The sequence below is a fragment of the Erpetoichthys calabaricus genome, chromosome 5 (assembly GCF_900747795.2).
Source record: "Erpetoichthys calabaricus chromosome 5, fErpCal1.3, whole genome shotgun sequence".
Taxonomy (NCBI): Eukaryota; Metazoa; Chordata; class Cladistia; order Polypteriformes; family Polypteridae; genus Erpetoichthys; species Erpetoichthys calabaricus.
This window is the reverse complement of record NC_041398.2, coordinates 117,117,861-117,141,237: the sequence shown is the minus strand read 5'-3', so window position 1 is coordinate 117,141,237 and position 23,377 is coordinate 117,117,861. Positions and strand designations below refer to the sequence as shown.

Sequence of the window (23,377 nt, the reverse complement as noted above, 5' to 3'; positions counted from 1 at the left end):
ACTTTTTTTCTTTGTGAATTGTAACGTTTTCTTATAGTGCAGCAAAAAAGTATTTGGCATCCAGGAATGCATTAACCCTCAAGTATGTGTTAGTTTAAGGGTTAAAGCCATACAAGATGCCGTCGAAACGCCCTGCACCTTCTAAGGGTTCTGGCAATGAAGCGCTTGCATGAACTACAGTACATATAGCGGTAACATCGGTATTTTACATTCTAGCACTGCGGGAGGCATAGCAGTACAGTATACAGGTTTACCTTTACATTCTTTTTTTTAGGTAATGTATTAAGCTGAGTTTGAAATTACATTAAAGTGTTTTGGGGGAACATTTAGGGTTTAAACTATAAAAATAGGCATTTCTTTTAACCACATCCAAAATTTGTGGTTTTTCACAATTCGCAGGTGCTCTAGGAACGTAACCCCTGAGAATTTTGGGGGTGTACTGTATTCTTACTTTTCTGTTTTGGGCCTGCACCAAACTAACATCATTTTGGACCAAAATTTTTAAGAGCCTTTTAGACAGCCTTGGTATCACAATTCCTCCTAACCCATTAACAGCTGTGTTTGGTGTTCTTCCAGACGAACTTGAAGTGGAGAAGGACAAGCAAACGGTGATTACATTCACTACACTTTTGGCACGCAGACTTATTTTGTTAAATTGGAAGAATCCTAACTCTCCTCTGATAAGTCAGTGGGAAACCGATGTTTTATATTATTTGAAATTGGAAAAAATTAAATTCTCAGTTAGAGGATCTGTACAGAATTTTTTTAAAACCTGGCAGGATCTAATCAATATTATTTTATAATAAGAGAAATAACTATTACTGCATTTAATTCCCTTCTCCTTTTTTTATTTACCTATATATATTTCTTCCTTTCTTTTGTTTATTGTTGCCTTATTAAAAAGCCCTAAGCAATTCTCCTTTGGTTAAGCTCTCCTTCTCAGGGGTGGGGTTTGATTTGTCTTAAATTTCTTTTGTGATAAATTGATCTATTTGTATGGAATGATTACAATACAATTAATAAATAAAATTTAAAAAAAAAAGAAAATATAGCATTAGTTCTACAAATTTTAATCTGATGGTTTGTCCCAGTCATACCACTTCTACATTTTTGCCATTTTAGCATACAGTAATTGTGTAATTGCACACTTGGCATACAAAAGCCTTGTATGAAGTTTTGAACTACTAAAGTTTAAACACATACAGTAGTAATCTACTTTCCATTGCTAAAGTCAGCAGGGTGAACACCAACCAAGCTAATGTGAGGTTTCTGAAGTGCATACCAAAGCGCGATTGCCGCGTCTGTGGAAGATTGTTTGTCCATTGCTGGGGCAGAGCAACAGCAGGCCCACAGAGCTGCAGCGAATCGCCACAGAAGCAGATCCTAAAAGATCGTGATTGTGCTATAAGTCACTGTCTCGCACCCCAAAACACGAGGCTTAGTCTCAGTACTTTAGCAAAACCAGTTTTATTCAGCTTGAAACAGAAACAGCAGGGTGATTTATTGTTGTGAGATCTACCACTCTCCTATACAGAGACACATGTTCCTTGCATCATCCATCAAGATCTTTTCTGTTTGCTTTGGAGGCGAGCTGCAGCAGCGCTGTGAGCCTGCTGTTGCCCTGGCAAAGGATAAACAGTTTTCCACAGACGCAGTGATCGCACTTTGGGATGCTCTTCTGCGTGTTGTCCCGTTGGGGGAGGTCCCAAGAGAGTTTAGAAACCTCAAAACAGTGACTTTGCTTTTTCTTGAATGAGTGGTGCATTAATAGGAATGTTTCTTGAACGAGCATCACTGAACCACATAAAAACTGCTTTTTCGATGTCCTAGTCTTTTTTTTGGTTCGGTCTTTCAAGAAAGTTGACAGTGTCGATGGTGAAATTCTGAATTCACTGGCAATGTCTTTTTTCTTTTTGAGCTGCAAAAATTTGAAGTTTTTTCATTTTTTCGTGTGTGCCATTTCTTGAGTTAAATTTCAATGGATGTTTTTCAAATGTTGACGAGCAATAAGCTAAAGGTATCACTGGAAACCAGAGAAAACAAACACAGCAAAAAAAGAGTACGAGGAAAAGTTCGAAGAAAGAAAAAAAATGTAGATTGTTTCTGTTTGGGGATCGTTGTACACAACTGAGCTGTGACCACAGAACTAACTGCTCTGAAGATGATTCATTCCAGCATTTCAAGGTTTTTTGGCCACTTTGTTGTAATGAAAGTATCTGCTGAATGTACTTCATAGTAATGAGATTTCTAAAGACTCTGTCATATGGGGAAACTGTCGGGACCATAAAAATACATTATTCTAATGAAGATTTGTTGTAAAGATGTTCGTTGTAACTGAATTTTACCTGTATTTATTTAGTGCTAATGTTTCACTCTCTGGTATAAAAGAAAGTAAACAACATGGCTTTATACTAATTTTTGCTAAATTTTCATACTTTGAATACCTTGACATTGTTACTTTAGCAGGATACATTTATTATGTCTATGGTGAATAAAGGCAGTTCAAAAGACCCAAAGGTGACAAGCAGCAGGATCAGGAAATGAAGAATAAAATCAGGTGGAAATCTGGATCCAAAAAGTCAAATGAAAATTAGCGACCAAAGCCAAAGGTCCTGTTAATAGAACAAGCTGTTCCTAACTAGTACAACTGACAGCAATTCAAGGCTTTTAGTATACTATCCAAAACCTTATATATGTAGTACTGCACACCACTATCTTTTATAATGTTGGTGCAATAATATCACAGTCCAAACCAATGTTATGTCACACACCATGCTGATGTATCTGGTGACAGCTGTTATTATCATAAAAAACATGGTTGGGGTCATGTAAAACACCAAATATACTAGCCAAGACAACATCATCTGTAAATAAAAGTAAGTCTAAAAGACTGTGATATAGAGGGTTTCGCAGCTTCGAACGGATGGCCAGTTTTTAATAAATTAATCCGTTTGGCCGTGTTAGTGTCCATGGGCATGCTCACGCAACTGTGGAGAGTTGATGAGGTAGTTTGGGTGTGATGCACCAGCACGTGAGGGTGCGATCGTTCTCAATTGCTTCATCAGCTTCCTGCAGTGTGTGATTGAAACACTAAGCCCACGGAGCCTTATAAGTATGGGCTGGCACAGGAGATCGGGAGAGAAGTAACAATGATGGAGGTTAAGTAGAGAAGAAGGCATGACGCTGTAAAAGCCGGTGCGGGAGTGAGCGATCGAGTGAGAGAGAGCACAGGCTTGCTGGTGAAGAAAGGCTTGCAGCTGGGAGGAAGTGTGTTTGGCTGACACTCTGGGCAGATGGATTGGGTCGCTCTTGCTAAGCATTTCAGATGAGCAGGAGTGACCAGGATTATTGATGGCTGTCCACGGAAGGCAGCGGAGGTTGAAGAAGCTTCGGGGGGATAGCCCCAGTGTTAGCGCCCTGGTTGTTGGGTCTTATCTGGACCTTACATCTGGTAGGCGTCTAGTGGTGATGGGAGCAGGTGTAAATGAACTAGGAGCTCCTAGGCAGAGCCCTGCATGTCATCAATACAAGATATTAGGTTGTTTACAGCTGGGATTGGGTGGCAGCTGTTTTTGGCAAACCCCTGAATGACTGAGCAGACCTATTTAGGGACCATGCTGTTCTTGGAAGACATGGTATTACACAGGCCAATACAAACTGTATTTAGATAATTCATTATCTGCTCTGACCACAACCTGGCCATTATTAACACTATCTTCCAGCAGAAAAATAAATATAAAACATTATGGATCAACCTGTGTTCTAATCACTGACACCTGATTGACTATATTATAGTAAGGTGTAGTGGCATCAGAGAGATTCTCATCACTCATGCCATGTGAGGTGCAGAATGCTGAAATGAAAACTGTATACTTGTGGCCAAAATCCACATTAAAGCCTGACACCCTTTGTGGCTGCAAAAGCTCCACAAAGGAGGTTTTTATCAGCTGTCCATTTCCTCAAAAATAATAAGTCCCATGGCTCTGACTATATTTGCAGAGAGCTCCTGCAGCAAGGAGGGTACCTCTATATGAAAACTCTACACAATATACATCACCAAGGCATGTGATGAGGAAAACATCCCACAACATTGCAGAGATGTCATCATCATCATTTATAAGAACAAGGGCGATAAGGCCATCTGTGTCAGAAGTAGATGTATATCTCTGTTTGCTGCTGCTGGAAAGGTCTTGTGGGTAATGTGATACTCCAGAGGCTGGTCAACAACATCACAGAGGTTATGCTGCCTAAATCACAGTGCACATTTAGAAAGAACCAACATGACACCCTAGCAACTCTAGGAAATGTGTTGAAAATAACACCGGTTTATAGGAGAGGTTCATAGCCTTTGACTTCTCCAAAGCCTTTGATACTGTTCTGTTGAGAGGGAACTCTTGTGGAACATCCTCCTTAGGTAAGGCTCTTTCCAGCAATTTTGTAAACATTCTTCGCCAGTTTCAAGATGAAATGACTGCTCACATGACTATAAGAGGGCAACAGTCTCCCCCTTTTCCTGTACATACAGATGTAAGGCAGGGGTGTGTGCTAGCACCAGTAATCTTTAACATATTACTCCTATGTGTCAACCCTCATCATCATAAGGCGATTCAGGGCAGCAGCATTGTGGTAGTAGTCTTTTGGTTGGATGGAAATCTTTTCAACATTAGGAGGCTTCAAGCAAACACTGAATTGTATAGAGAGCAGGTTCTGGAGCTGCAGAATACAAATGACTGTGCTCTAGTGGCACACACTCCACAGGATCTCCAGGTTGTCTTTGCTGTGGCAATTAGGTGTACAGCAGGATGGGACTGACCGTCAAGACCAGTAAAAATGAAATGGTATGCCAAAGGAGTATGAACATCATAAATACACCACCACCTGTTTTCACTGTTGTTGGCAAAACATCTTTTAATATCTGGGGAACATACTATTTGAAGACAACAGTATTGACGATGAAATTCAGAACTACATTAAGCAAGCACCAGTTGTCTTTGGAAGGCCCTATCACTGGGTCTTCAAAACATTAACCTCCATCTCCACGCTAAAGTTAATGTTTACCAGGCATTCTGTTTCACTGTCCTCCTCTACCATTATGAAGTTTGGGTAACCTACATGTCCCACATCAAGTCTCTGGAGCACATTTTATGCACCATTCTTAAATATTTGTAAGGACCAACTACACAAGTATACAGAAGGGCCAAGATTGCACAGAACCAGCTATACATGCACACAGTACATACATACACAATGTGGTTGAACGTTTCTTCGTTTCATTTGGTTGTGGAAAAGCAACATTTTTTTATCTACAAAGTGAAGCTAGCAGATTTACGCAACATTAAGCAAATCTGTGTGGAGGAAATAATCATTGAAGTGTTTAATAAAATATAAAACTGAAAAGAAACCACAAATTAATGACCTCAAAAGTAAAAAATGCTTTATAAAGAGTACATTTTGATAATTAAAGGCTATACAGCTGTGGAGTAAAGAGTGAAAATTAAAGGACATTAATCTTTGAACAGAGTAAAAAATAAATAGTATTTTGTACTTACTCATTAATTTAAGGTTATACATTAACTTTAAATTGGACCATGGCTTACATTAGCTGAATTTTTATTTTTGTTGAGACATTTATAAAATATCCAGGTAACGGAATTTAAACCCAGTATGCTGGATTCATGAGGCAGCATTCTAAAACACTGAATCATCATGGTACCCCTTATGAGCTATAAATGCAAAGCAAAATCCTAAAGATTAGTTTCTATTGTGGATATGTCACAGTTATATTATTTAAGCTTTATTGCTGATGGCAAAATCCACTCCCACCACACCAAAATGAAAATAAAATTCCAAGCTTAAATATATTTCATATTTGTACTTTAAAATGTAACTTGTGAGACCACTCTAAGCCATTAATTTTTTTGGAAAATACTAACAAAAGAAATAACGATTGATTAACCAAAACAGAGGTATCTTTAAATAGAATACAATCTTGTAGTACATTAGAAATAGTTTTTCTGTTAATTGTATTGTTTAGAAAAAAGAACATCTGGAATGCATTCTCAATAGCCTTTCTATGTGACAAAACACAAAGAGCTACTTCTAGTTGTGCACAATATTAATGTTAAAGTGATAATTACAGTCTAATATTTTTCAAAATTAGTCACACATTGCAAACTATAGAATGGATACTTTGAGTATAATAAGTAGTTAACCAATGTCTAACAATATTATATGAAATTATACAATTACTAGTCAACCCGCGGCGTAACATACGCCGCATAATTATGTATTGATGGGTGAACACTTCCTGAACGACACAGTTATCCCAATGGGGTGGGTTTGTGGATACCACTTTGAGTGAATGAAAAGATGGACCTCTAGAGAGAGCAACATACAATTGTCCATGACTGAAAGGGGTATCGTCTGTGACGATGGAGGCCACGCTGGTGAAAGTTACTTCGTCGGTAGGGATAAGTTTCAGCACTTGTTCATTAAGGTGTAGCGAGTCTTCGTTGTTGACGCTTAATATAGCTTGCGTACTGAGTTGTTCCGGAGTTACAGTTGAGAAACACTTTTTTAATGTCTTTTAAGCACAGGGAAAAAAATTAACATGTGAAACATCCGTAATGTAATAAGCCACCAAGAAAAGTAACATTGCAATAATGCACGCTACGATCCAATCGCTGTAAACAGAAGTGATAAGAAAATCGAGCCTGGTTTATTCTTTAACTGCCTTGTGGCGCTGTAGTAGTGCTGCTGCTTTGCAGTAAGGAGACTGTGGAAGATTGTGGTTTCGCTTCCCGGTTCCTCCCTGTGTGGATAGCGCTTTGAATACTGAGAACACCGCTATATCAATGTAACGAAATATTAACAGGAAATTGTCTTCGTGTAATAGTAAAAGGCAAATTATCCGCAACAAACTGTTTTAAACGCTGCATACCAAGCCGCGGCGTAGTATACGCCACATAATCAAACACCACTTTTGAAATGTTTTTTAAGCAGAGGGAAAAAAATGAAGATTTGCAAAATCCGTAATGCTGCTTTCAGTAAGTACAATGCACACGCGTTTAATTTGTCGGCCACTTTTTGCCAGCCGTCTTTTCTGGTTTGGGCTGCTTTTGCAGTGTTACCGCTTGTGCATATTAAATCTTGAAATCCTTCGCGTAACTAATTAACTAACTAACACCCACCCACCCAGCTTGTGAGAAAAAAATGTGCCCGTTCTTTCATCATTTTGTTGCTGCCTATCAAAGACTTCCTGATCATGTTTTCTAGACTCAATATACATTGGCTTTTCACTCAGCGCGGGGGCGCGCATTCATCTCGGATTATTACATCCTGCTAGACTAATCTGCTACACAGCTGCGTTTGAAAAACAGACTTATCCCTGATGAGTTTCACCGGCATTAATGATTAGGAATCTGGTTGGAACAAAACCCTGCATCCACAGGGGTTCACCATGACCGAGTTTGGGAAACACTGCTGAACACAGACGAAACCGACTCAGGTGAGGAGTTGGGGCGGGCAAAGTGGTTGTAGCTATTGATTATTCAGTGTTGTTTGCCTGGGTGTCTGATCTGCTCGACAGGATCATAAATAAAAGGAAAACAATGTGAAGGCAATGTCACAGGTGATCCTGTGGTATAGTGGGTCCACAGCTCCCCTTCAAAAGGCCATTTTTAAATAAATAATCATCGCACTCACAGCGTGGCGAGGGGCGTGGAAGTGTGGCTGAAACGGTTTCCAGGTGGAGTCGTGCTGCGGGCATTTCTCCCCTGTGCAGTGTGCGAGCGAGTGAGGAGAGAGAGAAAGCCGGTACGTTACAGTGAGCAAGAGCAGGCTCGAAGGCAATGTGTTCCTGTGGTATAATCTATACATATTAATAAAAGGCAAAGCCCTCACTGACTCACTGACTGACTGACTGACTGACTGACTCATCACTAATTCTCGAACTTCCCGTGTAGGTGGAAGGCTGAAATTTGGCAGGCTCATTCCTTACAGCTTACTTACAAAAGTTAGGCAGGTTTCATTTCGAAATTCTACGTGTAATGGTCATAACTGGAACCTGTTTTTTTGTCCATATACTCTAATGGAGGAGGCGGAGTCACGTATCGCGTCATCACGCCTCCTATGTGATCACGTGAACTAAAAACAAGGAAGAGATTTACAGCACGAGTCAAACGCGGGAACGAAGGTAAATGACGTTAATTTTTGAGTGTCTTTTAATACTGTGTAAGCATACATATTAACACATGTGCAATTAAACGTGTGCATTTACGGGGTGATTTCTCAGGCTTAAAAGCTCGCCTTTTATCAAACGCGGGAACAAAGGTAAATGACGTTGTTCACTGTCTTTTAATACTGTGTTAGCATACATATTAACACATGTGCAATTAAAAGTGTGCATTTACGGGGTGATTTCTCAGGCTTAAAAGCTCGCCTTTTACTAAAAATGTAAATACAAAACTATTTTCAATCATTCTATGATCTGCTTCTCACAACTGAAGGCACCGTGGCTGATGTTACGTCTCTTGCTGGCCAACTATAAGCGTTACCTGGTAGGTAACCAGCCACTCACTTCACTTCCTTACGGGAATCGAACCTCTGAGGTTTTCTTTTGTTCTTAATTAAAATTTAAAAGCAATACTTCACCGCTGCTAAGCCCCTCTAGCGCTGACGTCCGAGGTTCGATTACCATAAGCAAGTGCAGTGAGTGTGTACGCCTGATGAGCCAAGAATAAGGGGGAAAGACGTGTCGCGTACTCTTTGCATTATTTGACAGTAAACTATTTTCAACCATTCTATGATCTGCTTCTCACAACTGAAGGCACCGTGGCTGATGTTACATCTCTTGCTGGCCAACCATAAGCGTTACCTGGTAGGTAACCAGCCACTAACTTCACTCCCTTACTGGAATCGAACCTCGGACATCAGCGCTACAGGCAAAGCCCCTAAAATTGCGCCACGGCGTGTGGTTCGTTTATTTGACAACATGTAGATCGGGGTAATTACATTCTGCGCCACGGCGTGTGGTTCGTTTATTTGACAACATGTAGATCGGGGTAATTACATTCACGGCATTCGTAGTCTGATTCACAATCTGATTGTATGGGTGGTTACCTACCAGGTAACGCTTATAGTTGGCCACCAAGTCAGGTCGAAGTGATCACTCGAGTGAAGGCAGCTTCACAAAAAAACAGATCCTTAACAAACTGTTATTAGTATATTTTCCCTCAATTTTAAAAGGTTTTCTTTTCTTCTTAATAAAAATTTAAAAGCGGTACTTCGCCGGTGCGAAGCGCGTGGATTTGACCGACTGACACATACAGACATATTCATGAGTGCAGGTACTTCTGAAAGAAAGCACCGTGTAAACCTAAAGTTTAAATTAAGTTCATAGACCTACAAAAGGTTGCCATTCATTTGAGGCAAGATTGCTTTTCTTCTGTACAACTATACGTTGCATTCTCAAGAGTGTGCTTGCACGGCTTCGGATATAGATATATATATATACAGTAATCCCTCCTCCATCGCGGGGGTTGCGTTCCAGAGCCACCCGCGAAATAAGAAAATCCGCGAAGTAGAAACCATATGTTTATATGGTTATTTTTATATTGTCATGCTTGGGTCACAGATTTGCGCAGAAACACAGGAGGTTGTAGAGAGACAGGAACGTTATTCAAACACTGCAAACAAACATTTGTCTCTTTTTCAAAAGTTTAAACTGTGCTCCATGACAAGACAGAGATCACAGTTTCGTCTCACAATTAAAAGAATGCAAACATATCTTCCTCTTCAAAGGAATGCCTGTCAGGAGCAGATCATGTCACAGAGATAGAGAGAGACAAAAGCAAACAAATCAATAGGGTTGTTTGCCTTTTAAGTATGCAAAGCACCGCGGCACAAAGCTGTTGAAGGCGGCAGCTCACACCCCCTCCGTCAGGAGCAGACAAAGAGAGAGAGAGAGAGAGAGAGAGTTTGTTTTTCAAGCAAAAATCAATACGTGCCCTTCGAGCTTTTAAGTATGCGAAGCACCGTGCAGCATGTCCTTCAGGAAGCAGCTGCACACAGTGCAACGTCCCTATCGTCTAGGTGTGCGAACAGCCCCCCTGCTCACACCCCCCTACGTCAGCGCAAGAGAGAGAGAGAGAGAAAGTTGGGTAGCTTCTCAGCCATCTGCCAATAGCGTCCCTTGTATGAAATCAACTGGGCAAACCAACTGAGGAAGCATGTACCAGAAATGAAAAGACCCATTGTCCGCAGAAACCAGCGAAGCAGCGAAAAATCTGCGATATATATTTAAATATGCTTACATATAAAATCCGCGATGGAGTGAAGCCGCGAAAGGCAAAGCGCGATATAGCGAGGGATCACTGTATATATATATATATATGTATGTATGTCTATATATAAATATGTAAGCTTATAAGTACTGCCTTACTTCTCTTTAAGAAAGGAAGATGTAATGATACTTGATTTAAATGATTCCATGTCTTCCTGGGTTTGCTTAGCTTATTGTCAATATCTTTACACCTTTTTTTAAGACTTATTGACTGAAACGGGCTTTCACGAAAAAAGTTAGGGCTTTGTTACAGGATACACCCTCCACAAGTTAAGCAAGTAAAAATAAAATATATATTTCTGTTTTATTTAAACCTTTTAAGTTCGTATGCATAGCCCCATTTGGCTGTTTAATTTTTTTTTTCTTTCTTCAGTAATATTTAATCTTCTTAAAGAAAAAGAACATATCCATTTTACTTTTTTTGTATCTCTTTAGTAATATTTTAGTGTAAAAGGATAACCAGTATTTAAACCTTTTATGTTACTTTATACATTTATTTTACACAATGTTGAAAAATTAATAAGAAAGGTACATATTTTGGCAGCTGCTGCTTTAATTTTCAATGAAATGAAAAAAGCTCTCCAAGAGAAAACGTCAATGAAGAAGAAACAGTTTGCACTATCTAAAAATGAGAAACCCTCATTTATAAAAGTTTGCTGCAGATGACTTAACTGAAAATAAATGAAAAGTTCCTATGTGTATAATACATATTTATCTATTTTACTTATGCTTTTATTCCAGCAACTTGCAATATCTGAGGTACAATTTGCTACATTACTTTTGTTTTTTGCATCACAGGCAGGTGAAGTGACTTCCTCAGGGTCACACAGTGGTGTCAGTACCAGGATTTGAACTGACAAGCTCCGGGTTTACTGAAATATTACTGAAGAAAGAAAAAAAATGAAAACGGGCAAATAGGGCTATGCATACAGATGTCCATCCATCCATTATCCAACCCGCTATATCCTAAATACAGGAGCCAATAAGTAGATATGTATATATACAGTATATATATATATATATATATATATATATATATATATATATATATATACAGTATATATATATATATATATATATATATACAGTATATATATATATATATATATATATATATATATATATATATATATATGTGACTGTATGTATGTATATATGTATGTCTATATTTATATCTATATATATATATATATATATATATATATATATGTGGATATGTAAATTTGTATATGTATATATATATGTATATGTATATGTCGATGTGTATATGTATATATATGTATATGTAGATATGTGTATATGTAGATATGTATATATATGTATATATGTTTATGTATATATATAGTTACATGACCTCTTTAACACACTATTTCTCCGCTGCGAAGCACGGGTATTTTGCTATATATATATATATATATATATATATATATATATATATATATGACAGCAACACTCATAACAATGACAACACAATTATATATATATATGTAGATATGTATATATATGTGTCAATCTATCTATGTATGTGTCTATATATATATATATATATATATATATATGTACATATGTATATATATGTGTGTATATATGTAGATGTGTATATATGTAGATATGTAAATATTTATGTATATATATATGTGTCTGTGTGTGTGTATATATATATATATATATATATATGTGTGTGTGTGTGTGTATGTATATGTGTGTGTTTATGTATGTGTGTATATATATGTTGATATGTGTATATATATATATATATATATATATATATATATATATATATATATGTATATATATGTGGATGTGTATATGTATATATATATATATGTAGATATGTGTATATGTAGATATGTATATATATGTATATGTATATATATGTTTATGTGTGTGTGTGTGTGTATATTATATATATAAAAGACAGCAACACTCATAACAATGACAACACAATTACATTGACAATCATGTTACGTTATTTTTAAAATGTTTCCTTTTTTTTTTCATAACCTCTTTAACACACTACTTCTCCGCTGCGAAGCGCGGGTATTTTGCTAGTATATATATATTACACCACACATATATATATATATATATATACCATATATATAAATATATGGTATATGTGGCCTGGACAAACTGGTGAGGAAGGCAGGCTCTATTGTTGGCATGGAGCTGGACAGTTTAACATCTGTGGCAGAGCGACGGGCGCTCAGCAGGCTCCTATCAATTATGGAGAATCCACTGCATCCACTAAACAGTATCATCTCCAGACAGAACAGCAGCTTCAGCGACAGACTGCTGTCACTGTCCTGCTCCACTGACAGATTGAGGAGATCGTTCCTCCCCCAAACTATGCGACTCTTCAATTCCACCCGGGGGGGTAAATGTTAACATTTAACATTACACAAAGTTATTGTCTGTTTTTTACCTGCATTATTATCAATCTTTAATTTAATATTGTTTATTGTATCAGTATGCTGCTGCTGGAGAATGTGAATTTCCCATTGGGATTAATAAAGTATCTATCTATCTATCTATCTATCTATCTATCTATCTATCTATCTATCTATCTATCTATCTATCTATCTATCTATCTATCTATCTATCTATCTATCTATCGCGGGTCCATACCTCCCCTTCAAAAGGCCATTTTTAATCAGGCGACTGACAGTAGTGGAGTCAGGCACAGAGAAGGTCAGCTGCTGAGAGAGCGTCTCGACTGTTGCAGGGCCTGCATCAGTGAAGCAGGTGAGAAGCTAATGAAAAAGAGGCACAGGGCTTATTGGTTTTTAAAGACTGCTTCCTTCATCGTGTTTTAACCTCAGTTTTAAAGGATTGCGCGGCTCTCTCTCTCGCGCTGCCTGTGTGTGTGCCTCTGTCTCTCTGTGGCGCTGCCTGTGTGTGTGCGCGGCTCTCTCTCTCGGGCTGCCTGTGTGTGCCTCTGTCTCTCTCTGACACTGCCTGTGTGTGTGCGTGGCTCTCTCTCTCGCACTGTCTGTGTGTGTGCCTCTGTCTCTCTCTGGCGGTGCCTGTGTGTGTGTGCGGCTCTCTCTCTCGCGCTGCCTGTTTGTGAACCAAGGTTCCACTGAGGTTGACTAATGAAAAGTCAACATGGCTCAGAGATGCATGTGGAGTGTGGCACAGGCAAACAGAAATGACGGCATGTTTTCTGAGGCGTCACATCCGAGTTGGTGGGCGTGGCTGTGCGAGTTTTCGTCGTATCCAATGGTCTTAGAGTTGGTGGGCATGGCTCCTTCTTGCGTGCTTTCATAGGTGTCTTGCCCGCTCTGGCGGCGGCTTAGAGAATCTATATATGGCTCCTTCCTGCGTGCTTTCATGGGTGTCGTGCCGCTCTGGCGGCTGCTTAGAGAATTATATATATAGATGTTACTATAATATGAAGTTTGAATCCCACAGCAGGCTATCTTTGCGGAGTTTACAGGTTTTCCCCATGTCTGTATGGGTTTTCCTCCCACATCGTATTTAATTGGCTTCAAGAAAATGTTAGTGTGGGTGTCTGCATAATTGGGGTCCTGCATTAGATTGGTGCTATGTCCAGGGTTTTTCTCACCATGTGTCTCATGGTCTAAGTCAGGCCTATTCAAATCACGTTCTGCGTGCCCCAGCCTGTGGTCCCACTATGGCTTCAGACTGCAACTAAAATGGTCTCAAATGCAACAAAAAATATGTTTTGGTATATTTTAATTTCTACTTAGTTTGCCAGTTGCGAATGAAATCATTGAAACTTTAAACTAAATATATTGTAACAGATGAAAAAAGGCCTTTTTTTTGTTATGCAGATGTTCCGTTAACATAAGTGTCAGTACTGCTCCCCCCCAGCATATCCCTGAGCCGCATAAAGGCTAGTTTTATTTCCCATGCTGGCTGCGAGGGAGTCACAGTGAAAATGATAATGAAATGAAAATGATGGTCATGAAAACAAAAAGTAGGCATGCAAAACATTGATGAAAATTCATCTGCCCATCATATAGGAACCCTGTTATGAATATATCTGTGCCCTGTGGAATTCAGTTGTCCCTTCTGATTTGGTGTGATTGTCACCGATCTTGTGTTCACACATCTATGCATACTGTTTCTCTTTTGATTTAATGCATACTCCATGTGAAATGCCAGTCTGTATGTCAGTAGACATGTTACATCATGCACACCGATGTGATGAAGTCTGTGTTTTAAGGCTAAAGGTGTAACACAGTGGTTTTACCTGGGTGCTCTGTGATTGACGGCGGAGAGTAAACTTTGTCTAATCGGTGTGAAAAATGCCACTTTGCTAGTTGTTACTTCAGTTATTTTATGTTACTAATAAATTCTTCAATTGGAGCTCATCAACAAAGAAACATGGAAATTAAGATTTAGTAAAAAAAAATTACTAGTAATAACTCTAATTAATAATTCATTACTTGACACCTAAGAACTCTGTACAAAGACATTTTAAAGATAAATCATTAAAATAAAAATACCAATCCACTTTCACAACATATGTGGTGCCTTGGTCTTAAACATTTAATCAGGTAATTTTTTTCTGGGGGGTAGGGAAACAATTTCAACAGGAAAGGCTTTTCTGTGGATCTCAAATGTAACCTCTGTCATATGAGTGATTAAAACCATGTGAATAAAAAAGTTTAAGTTATATGAAAAAAATCTCTTGTCTGCCATATCCACCCATTTAAATTGGGGGAGGATCTCATATTTCAAAATGGAAACAAATGGTATAGCTAATACTGAGCACTTTTTTTGATTTTATTCAGTTTGAGATGTACCTGGGTCAGATATGAGCAAAATGTTTTCTTTTTTATTTCAAAAGTGGAAAAGTACCAGTGAATTCACAAGCATATAATATTAGACTGGACACCCTACCTTTTACCATAGCAGATCAGTTTAAATACCTAAGGGTAAATATCACAAGTAAACACAAAGCTCTTTATCAACAAAATTTCGTCGTCTGTATGGAAAAGATTAAGCAAGACTTGCATAGATGGTCAACCCTTCATCTCACTCTAGCTGGAAGAATTAACGTTGTTAAGATGAATATCCTTCCTAAGCTTCTTTTTTTTATTTCAAAACATTTCAATATACATCAATAAATCATTTTTTAAGCAATTAGTCTCAACCATAACCTCATTTATTTGGAACTCAAAACATTCACGTATCCGAAGAGCGACCCTACAAAGACCTCAGGCAGAAGGTGGTATGGCTCTACCTAATTTTCAATTTTATTACTGGGCAGCAAATATACAAGCTATAAGAACCTGGACACAAATAGATGAACATACACAGGCTTGGTCTGCAATAGAAGTAAAATCAAATGTATGTTTTTATTCTAAAATAGTAAGAATAAGAGCAGCTCACTTCTCAAAAGGGAGTCGTGCAGGATCGAACTCGTGACCTTTTGATTCCCAGTCAGCAACTGATACTGTTGCGCCACGTCGGCAGTCGTAGTAAATGTGTGTCAATGTCACACTTTTTTTTGTCAATGTGTCAATGGCTTTTTTTTCCTGCAGTTATATTTTTGAATAAAAGCGCACTTGTTCTGTTATATTTGTACCTTTTGTGAAAGTGTTTCTTTTATATTTGGACTTCAGGCTTCATACATTATATAGTTTATGCCTACATTTTGTCATTTACTACTAGAATATGAAAAACGTTTCTGTTTTAACAATGTGTTTACACAGATTACTGTAGAAACGGAACACACATGAAATGCGTGTGTTCCAAATAACGATCTATTATTTCCACTCTAAAACTCCACCTCACTCCCTGATAATCAATCAAGGCATGAGCTGGGAGAAGTTCATGCACGTTCTAAGTCAGTGGGGGGATGGAATAGCCGGCTGCTTGCAGCTTGTCTTTATCTGCACATTTAGAAGGCAAAAGACACTGGCGGAGAGGTGCGAACGGATTTAAGAAACGATTTAAGGTGGGAAGGATCTACGAGTTTTTTCGTAGGCTCTGGTAATTCTAGTGTTAAAGTGGAGAAAGACAAATAAATTGTAATTGCCTTTACATCACTACTAGTACATAGACTTGCTCAAGTGGAAGAATCCCAACCCAACAACCAATGCCCTTTCCTGGTTTAGTTCTAAATTTATCAAATCGATTCCAGTACTTATAGAAATGTGCTGACAGTACTCCATCATTATACACAGAATTGAGATATAGAGTCCTGCAGGGCTCAGTACTGGGAACTTTACAGTTTTTACTTTACATGCTTCCACTGGGGTCTATCATTAGAAAAAATAACTTCAATTTTCTCTTTTACGCAGATAACACCCAGTTGCGTATTCTAACTTTCTTTTAGAATAAATGTCGTTTTTCTGAGTTTGTCCTATTTAGTTGTGTTTTTAAGTTAAGGGAGTGAATGGATGAGAACTGTCTTTGTACACAGATAAGACAGAAATGTTAATTACTGGAGGGAATGATGCTTATCACAGCAATATTTAGTCATTATTTAACTCAGCTGGAATCACTATTAGTTTTACTGAATCAGCCCGCGAACCTGGCATTATCTTTGAAACTAATATTTAATTTAAAGAGTACATTACAAAGCTGTCCAAAACATGTTTTTTCCATCTTAAAATGTTGGAAAATTAAGGTGTTTTCTAAATATGCAGGATACTGAGAAATTAATTCATGAATTTATTTCTAATGAATTTATTTCTAATAGGATTAACTAATGCAATGTGGTGTACAGGCGGCACGGTGGCGCAGTGGGTAGCGCTGCTGCCTCGCAGTTGGGAGATCTGGGGACCTGGGTTCGATTCCCGGGTCCTCCCTGCGTGGAGTTTGCATGTTCTCCCCGTGTCTGCGTGGGTTTCCTCCGGGGGCTCCGGTTTCCTCCCACAGTCCAAAGACATGCCGGTTAGGTGGATTGGCGATTCTACATTGGCCCTAGTGTGTGCTTGGTGTGTGGGTGTGTTTGTGTGTGTCCTGCGGTGGGTTGGCACCCTGCCCAGGATTGTTTCCTGCCTTGTGCCCTGTGTTGGCTGGGATTGGCTCCAGCAGACCCCCGTGACCCTGTGTTCGGATTCAGCGGGTTGGAAAATGGATGGATGGATGGATGGATGTGGTGTACACTGACTGAAATTGTTCACTGACTAAATTGTCAAATTATTCTTTATACAGTTTTCAGTTAATTGCTGCTGCAAGAATTATTACAAGAATAAGAAAACAGGAACACATAACTCCAGTTCTTAAGTCCTTATACTGGCTACCGGTTAAGTTTAGGGAAGATTTCAAAATCCATTTTTAAAAATATAAAGCCTTAAATGGCCATGGTCCTGCTTACTTATCTGAACGTATCAATACTTACAAACCAGAGGACACATTGAGATCTCAAGATGCTGGCCTACTTATGATTCGAAGGATTAATAAAATAACAGTGGGATGTTGAGTTTTTAGTTATAGGGCCACAAAGCTGTGGAATGGTCTGCCTGCTAGTACAGTATAACAGGTGCCCCTTCAGTCTGAGCTTTTAAATCCAGACTGAAGACTCAACACTAGTATAGTATAAGAGCTGCTGATTAGCCATACATACTGCATCTCTCTTGTTAGTCATTAGTGCTAAAAGATAAGTAAAATGATTTTCATACTGTTACTAATGCTTGTCTATTCTGTTTCTCTTCATTGTAACACATGTGGCACTTTGTGCCACTGGTCTGCTTCCAAGCTGTTTGCCTGCCTATGGAAAAGTCATCTCTGGTAAAGGAGCACTGGAATCATTGGGTAGAAGGGTCCTTTCATCAGATCGGCCAGCCCAGCACTGAGTCAGCTGTGGAATTACCAGTAGTGGGGAGGCGGCTTGTTGGCCGAGGTCTCCAGGACTCTGAACAAATCTTAATCCTTATATGTGATAGTTCTGTGATATAATCTATCCTTGCATTTTGCTTTGTCATTCGTACTATTGTACTGAATTCTTGAGGTGGCAATGAAAGATCTAGCTCGGTGAAGAATATTACTTGTGTTCAGTTTTGTCCATTGTATTTACCCCGTTTTTTGACATTCATTGCACGTCCAACCTACCTGGAAAGGGGTCTCTCTCTGAATTGCCTTTCCCAAGATTTCTTCCTTTTACCTTTCCTACAAAGGTATTTTTTGTGAGTTTTTTCTTGTCTTCTTAGGGAGTCAAGGCTGGGGGGCTTGTAAAAAAACAGGGCCTGTTAAAGCCCATTGTAGCACTCATTGTGTGATTTTGGGCTATACAGGAAATACATTTTTTTGTTGTTGTTGTTGAAAAATAGAGACAGGAATTGGGACTGAAGTGATGACTGTCACGTCTGCTTAAGTATTTCTTTATCAAAATCCAAATAGACATGCTTTCATTAGATCTGTCTTAGAAAGATTAAGTTACATGTAATGTTTATATAACAATGACACTGCCTGTGCAGATAGAACTGGTTTTCAGGATTCTGCTTTCCTTGTTAACAAGTTTCTCCTGCCAATCTAAATGTTAAGCTTATTTCTTCTACACCAGACAGTATACAGAAGCAACTAAGAAGGCTAATGAGATGTGGGTTTACACAGCACACTTTACACAGCACAAAACAAGGGTTGTTATTTGTAAAATATACAATGGACCTATGAGCCTGTTACTTATTTAATTTGAAAACAGGTCCGCAGTTGGTTAAGGGTAAATTTTATACAGATATTACATCTTTCCCCACACAGAGTGGTAAACAGAATAAATTACCAAGACCTACAGCAGCCAAGTGAACTTTAGGAATTTCAGATCTCAGCTTTAGTGATACTTTGCAAAAGCTAAGTGAATAGTGATTTAAAAGCAGCAGAGTCTATTCTTATTAAATTTTTTCTTATGTTCTTTGTCAACACTGGTTTTCAGAAAATAGTTCTGTTGTAAAAAATTAAATAAATAAAAAGCATATTCCTGGTGTTTCTCCTCACCCTGTGTAATGGCAGTGGTCAGTAATAAAACAGCAACACTTATTTTAAATCATTCAAACAAGGGAGGAGTAAAAATGGAGGAAGAATACAAAATATAAAATACACAGACAGCAAAAGTATTCTGCTGCTGCACTTCAAAGTTCTCTTCTTCTTACCTCCATTCTCATTCCCCCTCTCTCACAACCTCACCTTTTCCTTCTTTTAGCACTGGGTCTTGGAGTGAGTCTTAATTACATTTCTCCTCCCAAGTCTGGAATCAATCTTGCCTTGCTTCTTGGTGTCAAATTCTTCCAAACAACAAATCATTTGCTACGTCAGTAGCTCCAATTCTTTGTATACATTACATTTCTTGAGTCTTCAGTAGCCCTTAAATTGAAGGTCTTTAAAGCAGCATTCAGATTATGCAGTTTAAATCAGAAACTCTGGGCCCATACCAATCCACTTTGACCTTGCTTTGTGTTTCCATATTCCTGTGTCTAGGAATGATATATTACGAGATGTCAGAAGACCTTTGGCACTCTTTCTAGCCTGCCTCTTTTTGTCTGGGTAGTGAGTAAGGCACCTTGCATTCTAGAATTAATTGGGAATCACCTTAGATTACTGTGAGGCCTACACTGTGTTTCTGCTTTTTTGGTGCCCTAAAATACAACTTTCCATAATCCCATTGTCTCACACAGAAGTTTCTATGTTTTGTTTATTTCCTTCCTTTACTCATTTACTCATTCCACTGCTGAATCTGACTTTCTGAACCCTCTGACTTTATTTCAATTACTTTTTGGACATCTACTTTGTTTTTTTTTATCTTAATTTTTACTGCTATGTTTGTGGCATTATTGTGCAGCTATTTTGTGCAGTTTTTAATGCAGTCACCTTCATCTTTGTTGTTGCCAAATTTGTTGTTGGTTACAATGCCCAGTTGCTGTTACAACATTAAATGCGTAATGTCATACAGATTACAGATGCAAAACAGATCCCAATTCATGTTACTAAAACGTCAGCACATTTGTGCACACAGCAGGGAACCTCAGCTGGTTGCACAAACCTCTGCCACCCAACTCAAGCCTCTTGCTGCTTCAAGTTGTGGGATATAAGTTAACTTTCATAATCATAAAAATAAAAAATAAAAAAAACTGCAAGCAATGCAAGTGTAATTTACTAACATTCAAGAAATCGAAGAGGAAAGGAGCTCCTTACACATGGCCATGTAATCCGTCAGTAATAAACATTTACTTAGTATATTTATGTTATGCAAATAAAATGTCACTGCTCCATTATCTGTAAATCATACTGATTCAATATTTCTCTCACATAATTTACTGACACAGCACCCCAGTGTCCTGAATTTCATCATGGTCCACTGCAGCCATCAATTTTCACTTGAGTCTTCAACAGACTTTTTAACTCTCCATTGGCAACCTCTTTTAAAAACCTTATGATTAAGAAATATAAACCACAATAAGCTAAAAACCCTACACAAACAACTAATAATAGAACAAAAGATGTAGTTTTATAAATTCCCCGTAAATTGGTGTCTATAAAACTATTTCATCCACCACATGCCTGTTTGCCATTGGGATTTTAATTAAACAGTATTGCAAAATGCTATTAAAAACATGGATTTCACATATTCTACTAATGCATATAATTACATTCTGTTATCACTTGTAACACACTTGTGCTTGGGAAACAGCTTTGGGGCTCATTGAAGGGTAATTAATGCTACTCTAGGTCGAGGGTTGTTGTTGTTGTCTAATCCTTTTCCTCCCATCTCTTTGACAGAGCTGACGACTAACAATGGGACGACAACTGACATCACCTCTGGGTTCCGGTACCCTGAACCCCCCCCCCCCCCCCCCCCCCCCCTTCTGCCTTGGATTCCTCTCTATGGGGTTCCACAGTCATCTTGTGTCAATCAATGCTAAGACTCACGTCAATAAAGACTTAACAATGACGTGTCAATTCGTTTTTGTTATTTTTTTCAATTAAATCATTGCGGTTTGTTGCAATCTGTCCCAACCCATTATCATCACACCTTTGTCTTTATTTTTACACTTTGAAGGTACAAACTATAATTTTCAAATATGACTTAATGTTACAAAAATATTTAATAGACAAAATTGGATTTTTTTTCTATCTTTGACAAAAATAAATAACAAAAATACAAAACACTGCACCTATACTTTCTAAACAGTTATATATAAGCCGCTGAACACACCTGAATGTTATGCCATGTATACATTTTCTAACTTGTTTCTTTGTTATATTACAAAAGTGTACAAGCAAATTTTAGTAACACAATAAATCAGAAAATACAGTCATCGCTAACATTCAATTACAAAATGCTTTTACAAATTCTTGAAAAAAAAAAAATATATTCATTTATTTAAGGTGCATTAATTTGAAAAATAGATCCAATTTTTATTATTTCTATTTAAAGTTAACATGTACTTATAAATATTTAGCACATTGTTATATCTTAAATGCAGCCTCTTCAAATCATTTTGAATGCAACCAATGTTCAGTGTGCTTCAAAAACAATTACTATATCAAGTAGGGACTACTTAATTTTAATATTAAAGAAATCACAGAAACATTTTTAGGGATGCCAAATGCAAGCATCTGCTCCAAGGGCATTGTATTTATTAAAAAAACAATGATATAACATTGAAGGCACTCATGATGATATTCTGATCATCTCAGGAGATGTCTTTGGAATATGAAAAAGAAAAAGTACAAATGCTACAGTTGTCTGAGATTCTATCATACCTATTGAAGCTAAAAAATAAATTTGAGCACACTCCTTACCAATATTCAGTGATATGCAATGGATGGAATCAATTTTTCCTTCTTCTAATATAACATTCATGATCTAGTTCTGGGCCAGGGGAGCTGAAGTATATCATCCCAGCATTGGAATTATCAATATACTAACTCTTTAATGTAAATGAGAAAATTGCAGCAAGCTTCTATTTTATAATAAAAATGGTTTACTCTTTAAAGAACAATGATTAATATGTGGTATCCACTGTGCATATCAACTTGGAAAGACTCTGCTAATCACATTTTTCAGAGCACATATTCAATGATTCACAGAAATCACTGAGTAATGTCATTTGAGAATTTGTTACTTGTAAAAGGTACTATATAAAATAATACTGTTTTGTAACTCCTTAGTGATTGTATGGCTCATAAAGGACAGGGCAGCATAGTGGCTAAGGCCGTAGTTCTCAATTTTAGACCCTTTGTATCCTTGTGGTTTCAGGTTTTTATTCCAGTCAGTTTCAGAAATTAATAAGTTACATTTAGCTTTATAATTAAGGAAGCAAACTCTACAGAAAAACCTAAACTAAAATGAAAATGTTAAAAGTTAATCATTGAAAGCTACAGTAAATAATACTTTACTGATACCACCTGGCATTCCATCGTGCAAACGGGCAGCTTCAGTGCCCAGCTACAGGAGAGCCAATAAAACCAGCAAACCTACCAAAGTTACATACCACCTCCGCCAAATGAGGCATCAGCAAGCATTCATTCGAACGAAACCAAGTCTTACATATTTCTGCTTTAGAACCCCTTTATTCTCATATTTTAACTTGGGTAAGGTATTCATTATATAAATGTTTTTTGTTTACTACGCTCTTACTTATTTACTTCCTTAAAGCTAGCATAATTAGCACTAGAGGTAACTTATTTAATTATTCTTTCTGATGTAATTTTCATAACGTATTTAAAAATTGTTTGCTTTATAAACCTTGAAATAGCACATCCAGTAAATAAATAATTAATGAAACAAATGATAACAACAAACATGATGCATCATAACTGATTTTTAATTTGATATTTAAAATATGAGAATAAAGGGGTTCTAAAGCAGAAATATTTAAGACTGGATGTCCATCCTGACACTGACTTCCGTTAGTTGTCTTTCATGACACTTAGCTGGAATGGTGACCCTTTACTATCCCTATTCTAAAACTGGGTCTAGAAGATTTGGGATAAACACAGAAAATGTTTGATAAACTGATGATGCCAAATACAGAGAATAACTGTTTTTTCAGCAGAATGCCTGAAAATATCTAATAATTAGGTCTGAGGTGCTTGATTTATGTCACATGAATACAG

The 23,377-nt window shown here is 37.7% G+C and overlaps 1 protein-coding gene across 1 annotated transcript in view; it reads right to left on the bottom strand.

Moving 5' to 3' along the window:
* The window catches only part of arap2 (ArfGAP with RhoGAP domain, ankyrin repeat and PH domain 2), a 468,505-nt gene that overhangs the window by 95,602 nt on the left and 349,526 nt on the right, over positions 1-23,377 (bottom strand). The gene's annotated exons all lie outside the window — the stretch shown is intronic.